Raw genomic sequence first — 10,156 nt, 5'->3', positions numbered from 1 at the left:
ATGATTAGGGTGCCTATTTTTCACATTTGATTTCATTTCACACAATGAAATACTGCTACACTAAATATCTTTGTCTGGAAAACACCCCAGTACTCAGTGTTAACTAGAAAATGAATAATATACCACTGTGATCTTTTTTTGGTGAAGACCAAAATTATCATGCAGCCTCAGAGGGGTGCCAAAACTTTTAATACGACAGTATGCGTGCATATTAATATTTCAAAAACCAACGCGGTAATTGGAATGAAGTGGGAGTGGCCGATAACTAACATAAGCGCAAACGTACTCATGTAACGTGTCACCTTTAACATTAATATTAATATTTAGAAACACGTTGCAGTGTTAAACGAGTCGTAGAAGTTAAAATAGACAAATATCTGTCTGGAAAACCGTTGGTTTGTGTAAGCTAATACATAACGTTAATCTATAAATAGACTTAGGATGTCGTTTTTTTTTAACAAACTGGCCGATAACCAACATGACAACGACATCCAAGAGAGCTCGAGGATGTTATGCACGTGAGTTGAGCCTAGTTGCGAGCTGTCAGAATGTTGGAAATCTCTCTACATTGGGCAGACACTCTGCAATTTTACCCAATCCGACTGAACATGTTGAACACTTCCGGTACCCGACAATGACCAACAAACACCAACTGCTGGCGCACGCTGACCCAACTGTTGGTGTTTGTTGGCGTTTGTCGGGGCCAGGGGCGGCGCCAGGGGGGGGGGGGGGGGGGGCTAGGGGGTGCTCTTGCTCCCCCTGGATTAGCCATAGCACCCCCATAGCACCCCCAAGAAAATAATGGTTTATTTATTATTGTTATTTAATTTCATTCTGCGTTATTTATTGTGTGATAATAATATTTAACTCACAAAAGAAAATAATAACAGATTGAAATGAACAGATTGTTTTAGACACAGAGCAATCATTCTGTCATAACCTTTGACCCAACTTTCACGTCGCACACTTGATATTGACGTTACCGGACGGTTGAAGGAGAAAGCGAGCTAGTGCGCGGTAGTTTCAAGTGAATATCAACAATGCATCGATTTTTGCTACCTAAATGTCCATGTTTGGAAGAACGATTAAGAAACAAGAGTGACGTAGAAGAAGAAGAAATGCCAGGGGTATCTGGTGTGGATTTTTAAGGAGAGGAACATTGTGGTCAAGGAGGTCAACCCTCCACCACTACTGAGGGTGCTAACCATGGTGCTAGCAGCATTAAGCATCAGTGACATTAGCATGAACGCTCAGGATGGTCCGAGAAGACCAAAACTCCTGAAATATCCACCTTGCATGTTTGGAGTCCAAAAAAGGAGTTTTTGTAAAAGCTGGTTGGGACAGTTTGTGTGGTTGGAGTACAATGCAACTAAGGTAGTGTTAGCTGTGTAACATTAATGAAAGCTGTCTGGTTTGTTGCATGCATTGATTGCCCTGTGTCGCTGAAGACTCGTTTCGGTTGATCAGCAACGAAGATGCCCTTTTTTGCCGAAGAGTTTAACTTTTTGCCTTTTTCCTCTTTTTTGGAGCCGCCTTAAAAAAAACAGAGACTCTTTAGCCTAAGACAAGCAGTCTGTCTGTGTGCTAGGTATACATGTGCTAGGTATACATACATCACCTGTCGCCCAACTTTAATCCTCACTACCACAAGTGTTTTAAAGTAAATGAGGTATTTGGGATTGCGGACTCTATAACATGCTGTATGCCTTTTGTCAGTAGCCATCGCAGATGTGCGCGTCTGTCGGAAGAAGCCTAGATAATGATGATAATAATAATACAATCGGTTTGTTTAGCGCTTTCCATGGACCCCAAAGACACTTCAGAGAGCAAACATGTAAAGTTGTTGTAGTAGAGAACCATGTGACACATAGGCTATCATCCTCATTTCATAGCACCCTCACTAAAACGCCGAGCTCCCCCATAGCACCTGCAGAAAAAAATGTCTGGCGCCGCCACTGGTCGGGGCAGTGTGCAAGCTGCTTTAGAAGGGGCATTTAGTGGGAGAGCTAAATTTGTGAGAAATCGTTGGTGATTACGTTCACATCAACTCTACGGACATCCTCGGATTTAAATAGCTGGCGTTCATGAAACAGGCGGAGATCTTTTCTGACGTTGGTCTTCCGAAGTCCGTAAGAAAACATTCAGAAAATGTTTTTTTTTTTTTTTCTGTATTTAAAAAAAAAAAAAATTTGGAGATCGACGGGTTGGCGACCTCTGTTATACACATATACACCTCACCGACATACATACATAAATCACATATACATACACATAGGGAGAACATATTCACACAGAGTGTTTCCAGATACAGGAAAGGGTCTGACCCTATTGTACAGAGTGCAATGATTTTGACAGTGTCGGTGTCCAGGAGGAAAGTGATCTTGTGCTGCTGGTGTGGATAGTGCAAAAAAATATAGTGTTCTTGTGCTTGTGAGGATGGGTAGTGCAAGATAGTGATCTTGTGCTTATGTGTGTGTTTGGAAAGTGCAAAGTTAAGTGCAGAATATGTAAGTGGTAAAGTCTGGGCATGGGGCTGAGATGAGATGAGCAGGGGAGGGCAGACTGAGGTAGACTCATGCAGAGAAGTCCATCTCCCTCCCCCTCCGCGTGGCGTTAAAAAGCTAAATGGCCCTGGGGACAAAGGACTTCCTCAGCCTGTCCGATGAGCATGACAGTGACAGGAGTCTGCCACTGAATATGCTCTTCTGTCTGTTGAGAGTACTGTGTAGTGGGTGGTGGACATTGTCCAAGATAGTTAGCAACCTACTCAGGGTCCTTCTCTCCGCCACCGTTGTGAGGCAGTCCAGTTCGGTGCCCACAACAGCCCCCGCCTTCCTCACCAGTCTGTCCAGTCGCCCCGCATCCCTCTTCTTTATGCTGCCTCCCCAGCAAACCACAGCATAAAAGAGGACGCTGGCAACCACGGACTGGTAAAACATGCGCAGGAGTTTGTTGCAGACATTGAAGGACCTCAACCTCCTCAGGAAGTAGAGCCGGCTCTGACCCTTCTTGTAGATTGCATCAATGTTGGCTGACCAGTCCAGTTTTCTTGTCCAGATGCACTCCTAGGTATTTGTAAGTGTTGACCACCTCCACACTGACCCCCTCGATGGAGACTGGTAGCAGAGGAGGCTGAGACCTCCTAAAGTCCACCACCATCTCCTTGGTCTTAGAGGTGTTCAGCTGCAGGTGATTGTGCCTGCACCACTGCACAAAGTTGTCCACCAGGCTTCTGGATGTGGCATGACTCTGTGTTGTAGGTGAAGTCTGATGTGTACAAGGTGAACAGGACAGGGGGGTATTCGTCGTAGCTCGCTAAACGGTTTAGCGAGCTAATTTTCAGGCTAAGATAAAAAACGCCCCTCTTTTTGGTTCGTGGAAGCAACTTTTGATAAATCACCATAGTTACATATCGATTAGCACTAACCTGCTCCAGGGCAGGCTAACTTAAGTGTAGCTGGATAAGCTTGCCACACCCCCGGAAAAAGGAGGGATCCCATTGACCAAGGACTGATATTAGAGTTAGATTAGCGGAGGGAGAGAGTTCTTTGCGATCGCCAAGATCCATTATTCTTGTATGAGCGCTACCGATTCAGCCGACAAGGAATCATTAATTTACAAGACCTTCTCGAGTCATTTATTGCAAACACCACAGTTGACTGTCTTGCGCTTTTTTGCGTGTGGTACATTTTTGTAGTGTCGGTGATGCGGAGAACAAAGCACTCATAATTATATGAGTGTTATTAGTACACCATAGCATATCATTATTGTAGAAAATGATTACGGTGGACTCATGATAAGAATAGAGAGAAAGACAGACACTTTATTTTCACTGCTTCAATTTATTGCATTTGTTAGTAATACATTTAGTCATTTAACAGACGCTTTTATTCAAAGCGACTTCCAAGGAAATGTAAAACTACATCGAGGAAGGAGGTGAGGGGATTTGAACTAGCAACCATGCAGATTCAAACCAGTAGAGGAAACCTCTATACCAGCTGACACTTGCCATCAGGTATTCATACATAGATATCACCCTATAAACATCCCAACACACCTTGCTCTCACAGCGGTGGTGGTGTTGAATTTTGCCATGATTATGGTCTTGTATTCTTCATAAGCGTTCATGTTCATCTCCTACTCGCCAGCGGAGAAAAAAAGAGCCCTTTTCTTTGAGTTTAGAACCATTATATCGTTAGAAAATCATGGTTTTGGTGATCGACCTTTCCTGCCTTTTGAAGTAGGACGTGCACGCGCAAATGCCATGATAACTTTAGCCTGCTTGAAATTAACCACATGATTAGGATGCGGGTCAGCCGTTAACGAACCGATATTTGCTGTTCTCAATCAGCTCGCTAATCTTAACGGGCTAAAAGGCCAATTGATTAACTTAGCTTCAATCCTACGACGAACGTACCCCAGGTGAGAGCAGTCCCCTGTGGAGCGCCGGTGCTGCACAACACAGTCTCAGATACGCAGTCTTTCAGCCTGACAAACTGTGGCCTCTCTGTCAGGTAGTCAGTGATCCAGGATACCAGGTGCAACTGCCCTTCAAAATTCCTGTGCACGTCCCTGCTCATAACCGACTTGATATCACTTGATCTAGTCTTCATTTAAATAATATCGTATCATATTATTGGGACGTAAACATCTGTTGCAAGGCTTACAGAGGCTTTTGCCAATTATTTTCTATCTTTCGTTTATTCAAAAGACAGAAAGCACAGTTAACACTTAATATAAAATCATATTATTTCAATGAACATGTTTCTCGTGTAAAACACAGGACAGTGTAACCAAATGTAAGGGGTGAAACATTTATTTTTAAACTGTTTATAGAACATAACAATAAATGATTTCCAATGCAAATATCACCAAACACCGTTAACACCAAGCTTTATTAAAATATTTTTATAAACTGATTTTTATAAACTAAAAACAGAGTTTTTAAGATTTTTTAGCTTTTGCCCTTTCTTGTATTTCACGGAATATATACACATATCTGTAGTAACTGTAACCTAGAATACAAAGAGATAAGAAGGTGACGCTGAGTGTGACGTAAGGGATAAGATGCTCATACATCCTGTGAAAACACACATAATCATACACAAACACACGCACACAAACACGACAGAGAATATTTAGTTATATTTGAGTTGGCTCAGTCAAAAGGTCAATCACTGAATGTCAGGACTGTGGCTGAATCATTACTGGTCAGCTGTCTCTTACGGTTTAGAGATTCCATATGTCTGGACAGCGAAGATGGTTCTCAGATCGCAGAAGCTGGATGAACAAAATCATTAAGAGAAGAAGACTAACACTTTTTTTTCTTATCTCCCAGTGAAGTTACAAAATACAATTAAACTGCATCACAATAAATCGAGCAAATTCCACTAGTCTTGGCAATTTACTGAGGGAGAGGATTTGCTGCCACCTTGTGGTTATCCACATGAACTGAAACTCACCAGAGGAAATCAGGGAGGTATGTGGAATATGTAGTTGACACGTTCATAACACCTTATTTCCAATTTTATCTTATTACTGCAATATTTTCCAAAAAAGTCAGGTTGTCAGGAAATTCAAGTGTATTCTTTTTTATCACCTATAATTTGGGTCCAAAATCCTGACGGTGATTTTGACTCTGGTAACTCTATTACAGTGATGTGTCTGGTCATTATTATCTAGTTCAGTCATGTCAACACTGTACTGTAAATTCATAGATACAGTTAGAAATCCTTGCACCCACTACTTCCATCAACATCATCATCAACTTCATCATCACCACCATCACAATCATCATCATCATCATCACCATCATCCCCAACATCACCAACAACTTCATCATCCCCAACATCACCATCATCACCACCATCACCAACTTCATCATCACCACCACATTCATCATCATCATCATCAACTTCATCATCACCACCACATTCATCATCATCATCATCAACTTCATCATCACCACCACATTCATCATCATCATCATCAACTTCATCATCAGCATCATCACCATCAACATCATCACCATCAACTTCATCATCACCATCATCATCAACATCATCACCATCAACATCATCACCATCAACTTCATCATCACCATCATCACCATCAACTTCATCATCACCATCAACTTCATCATCACCATCAACTTCATCATCATCATCAACATCACCATCATCACCACCATCACCAACTTCATCATCACCACCACATTCATCATCATCATCATCAACTTCATCATCACCACCACATTCATCATCATCATCATCAACTTCATCATCACCACCACATTCATCATCATCATCATCAACTTCATCATCAGCATCATCACCATCATCATCAACATCATCACCATCAACTTCATCATCACCATCAACTTCATCATCATCATCAACATCATCATCATCACCGTAGCAGCTGTTGATCAGACCCAGATCTGATCTGCTCTGTTCTAGTCGACTACTGACTGGGGAGTTTTCTCCCCACTATGAGTTCGTTGTACGTACCCCTGGGCCTCATGTCTCTTGTAGGGACAGATTCAGCATTTTATCCCTGGTCTGCGCCTCGCGAAGGCAACCAACCTTATAAAGTCAAACAAAACAGCCATACATGAGCTACCACCCTGTAATAAAACATATTAATACAGAGATACATTGAAACTCATAAGCGGACTGTAACTTTAACTATGTATGTTTTAAATTAACTTTTAACAGACTAGTGGCCTCCAAGGGTCAGATGAGCTGAGTGAAAACTTCATCTTGCCGATGGTTTTCCTGTGAGGATACGATACAATAGCCAAATTCACAGCACATACAGTGCCTTGCATAAGTATTCACCCCATTGGATGTTTTACCCTTTTATTGCTTTTATAAATCAGTCATGGTCAATATAAGTTGGCTTTTTGGACCAAAAAAAATCACAAAAAAGCCCTCTTTAATGTCAAAGTGAAAACAGATTTCTACACAGTTATGTCAATTAAATAAAAATATGTATTAAAAATAAGTGATTGCATAAGTATTCACCCCCTTTAAATAGACTGACCTAATTCAACAGAGGTCCAGCCAATTGGTGCTAGAAGTCTCACAATTAGTGAAATGGGGATCAGTGTGAAGTGAATGTGTCTCAAGTGATTGTAGTATAGCGACACCTGTGTCTGGAAGGTCCATTCACTGGTCAGTAGGGATGAGAATTGATAAGATTTTAACGATTCCGATTCCATAACGATTCTTGCTTATCGATTCAAACCTATCTTCTCTTAGTAGCTCTCTTCCGTAAAGCTTTGATTGGTGAAGAACCCGGGTGGGAGACAAACAATTAACGACTTCTATCATACAAAGACCTCACGGAGCAGCTCGTCTGCAACAAAAAAAAACGTTGCTCCACCTACTGTTCTGGTGGTGAATTGTTTTCAACACCCACAGCCGTTGGAGAAGTATAAATCAAAAACAGTACGTCCGAATCCGTCCAAATCCGTTTCCCTGCCCATCCGTAAAGAGGACGGACACCGACGCAGAAGTATAATTCGACTTTAAGGCACAACTAAGGCAAATAAAAATAACAAGCCGTTGATGGTATGGTGAAACGGACGCATTTTTTTTCTATATAATCATTTTCTAAACAACAATAGAATCGAATATGTAAGCCATAAAAAAAAAACATTATGTGAATAGACGCATTTACATATAAGCAAAATAAGTTTAGAGTTGTATGTCATCATTTATGTAATCCAGCCATTTGTATTCAATCTAATACATGGGGAAGACACTGTAGAGAACACCATAAGACTTTTGACATTGATTTCTGCCCTTACACACTTGCAGGTCAGTGTGTTTCATTATCTATTCACTGGGTGCTCATAGCCCATATGCAAGTGAGTTAGTGAGTGGCAGAATTTATAATTATGCTGCTTTCACATAGGTCAAAAGTGGCAAATCTTTGTGTCTTCTCATTAACTCAAGATTGATGTTGAAATTATAGTGTTGCCTTTATTGACTCTTTGCTTCAGAAGGGCCAATGCTGATGCATTACCCTGGTCAGCACGTAAATACCTATTGAACTCGCTCTACATGGCCATGGTCTCAATGGGATAATAAGGCAGGTCCAATTTACTGGTATCACACCAAGAGCAATTGAAATGACTGGCTGTTGCTAATGGGAACAAGACATAAATAAACAATAAATCCCATTCTGATTCTGATTCTGAAGACATATTGAAAGATCTGCAGATTATAAATTCTGGGTCCCTCATTCAGTCAGTTTATGTATAAAGAAAACAGGGCTATGGCAATTGATTGGACATCCTCTCTCTGTCTCTGTCTCTGTCTCTGTCTGTCTGTCTGTCTGTTTTTCTGTCTCTTTGAATGTGTAATTCCGTTTCTGCCAATTACATAATTCAGTTTCTGCCAATTACACATTTAAAACAGCACATCAATTAACCTATCCAAAGAGAATATATGCTTACGAATCAGAGCAAACAACTGGAACACATATATAGCCTCCATCTAATTTGCTCTAAATCCCCAGTATTACCACAGGGACAAGGGCTCTGATTGCAGAAAACACTTTGAATACACAAAAGGAACATGAAGGCCTGAAGCATGAGGTGAGAAGGTGGGAGTAGGGGTATCTTCAGTCAGACTGGAAAAATAGGTTAATAAGAATCAGAAGAGAGAATTCCCTATGCTGATTCCCTTGCAGTGGTTAGGTTCAAGTGCTATTCCTACACAGTATATTTCATCAAGAGAAACACATGAAATTAGAGAGAGATGAGATTGCTATTTTGGTCATATCAGGCCTCTGTGTGTTGCTTACACAAGTATGTACCTGTTACCTATAATGACCTAAACCACAGTGGTATCCGCAGTGGAAATTTGACATTGAGGTTTTATCATTTTCTTTAGCACTGTTTGGATAAATGCCCATCGGCTCCTTTCCGTACTATGGTCAAAAGGGACCTGTGGCATGTTAAGTTGTCAAGAGTTGGTAGGGTTCATAACTGCTCACTGTTAAATTCCAAGAGAAAGCCAGTGTTGAGTATGTTTCTGTCTCCCCCTGCAGTTGTTCAGTAACGACACTCTCAGTGTCAGACACTGCATGCTTGTATGTATACAGCATATATATGTCTCGTATGTGTTTGTGTTAACAGAAAGACAGATTACATTACAATACATTCATTTAAATGAAGGGTCTCTATTCTGCTCCTCCTCTTTTACGGAGCGATTCTTGATTAGGATGTTTGTCACGTCTAAGACATGCGTAAGACATGCCCTCTGTCAGAATGTGGTATAAAGGTCATGCTAACATCACTGACCTTCATGCCTTGTCTCTTTAACTTCGGAGAATGTGGTAGGCTGAAAAGAGATGCGCAGTAATTTTTGAGGCTCCTAGTAATTTAATTGCTTCTTCCATCCCCTGTTTCAACATGATTTTCTGCGAAGAAGTGCCATGAAAACTCACTCAGGTGGAAATCTTCCCCAATGGTACCATCTACTGGACAAAGACAAACTTGCACAAATCAAAGTCAACACTGAACTCCCATGACCTCAGAACTCAAATTAAGTATTTGTGGAACTAAAAACATCAACGCATCTGTAGCATTCAGCTCATGTTACCAAACAGATATGATCTTTTACTTATACACCTTACTGCTTTGATTGTGATGATGGTCATTATTTGGCTGCCATAATTAAATACACAGTTGTTGGACACAGTGATTTTTTCACAGGAAAGTCTATAGCAGAATTTGTTTTAATTATAGTATTAAAGATACAGGTCTAGTTGTCTATTGTTATTTAGGCCATTTGCTTTATCAACCAAATGTCACTAACAAGGAAACAAATTGTTACCTTTAGTTAAGCACTCTATGAGGTGCCGTTACCAATCCTGTGATATGGAACTGAAGCTGATAAGGGATTGAAGAATTCATGTCAAAGAACCTCTCTACTCTAACAATTTTTTGTTAAGAGTAGGCAAAGGATAAAACAATGTTCTTACTAGCTGTTTCACCTTTGATTAAAAAAAAAGCAACTGCATTGACAACTATAAGTAGCCTAGCTATTCCTTTTGGTCACCCATAGCACAAACAAACAATATGCCTTGATGCACGTTTTATCATAACTTGAATCCTACAGCCCGGGCTACAATGTGCACAGAA

At 40.8% G+C, this 10,156-nt stretch overlaps 1 long non-coding RNA gene across 1 annotated transcript; it reads right to left on the bottom strand.

Annotated features, from left to right (window-relative positions):
• Positions 1-4,846: 4,846 nt before the first annotated feature.
• LOC116222966 lies at positions 4,847-5,627 on the bottom strand. Its single transcript, XR_004164857.1, has 3 exons — positions 5,600-5,627; positions 5,227-5,280; positions 4,847-5,080 (listed from the first exon to the last, which is right to left on the bottom strand). It is a non-coding gene; the product is annotated as an uncharacterized LOC116222966 (long non-coding RNA).
• Positions 5,628-10,156: the final 4,529 nt, after the last annotated feature.

The sequence above is a fragment of the Clupea harengus genome, chromosome 12 (genome assembly GCF_900700415.2).
Source record: "Clupea harengus chromosome 12, Ch_v2.0.2, whole genome shotgun sequence".
Taxonomy (NCBI): Eukaryota; Metazoa; Chordata; class Actinopteri; order Clupeiformes; family Clupeidae; genus Clupea; species Clupea harengus.
This window is presented reverse-complemented; position numbering and strand designations above follow the sequence as displayed.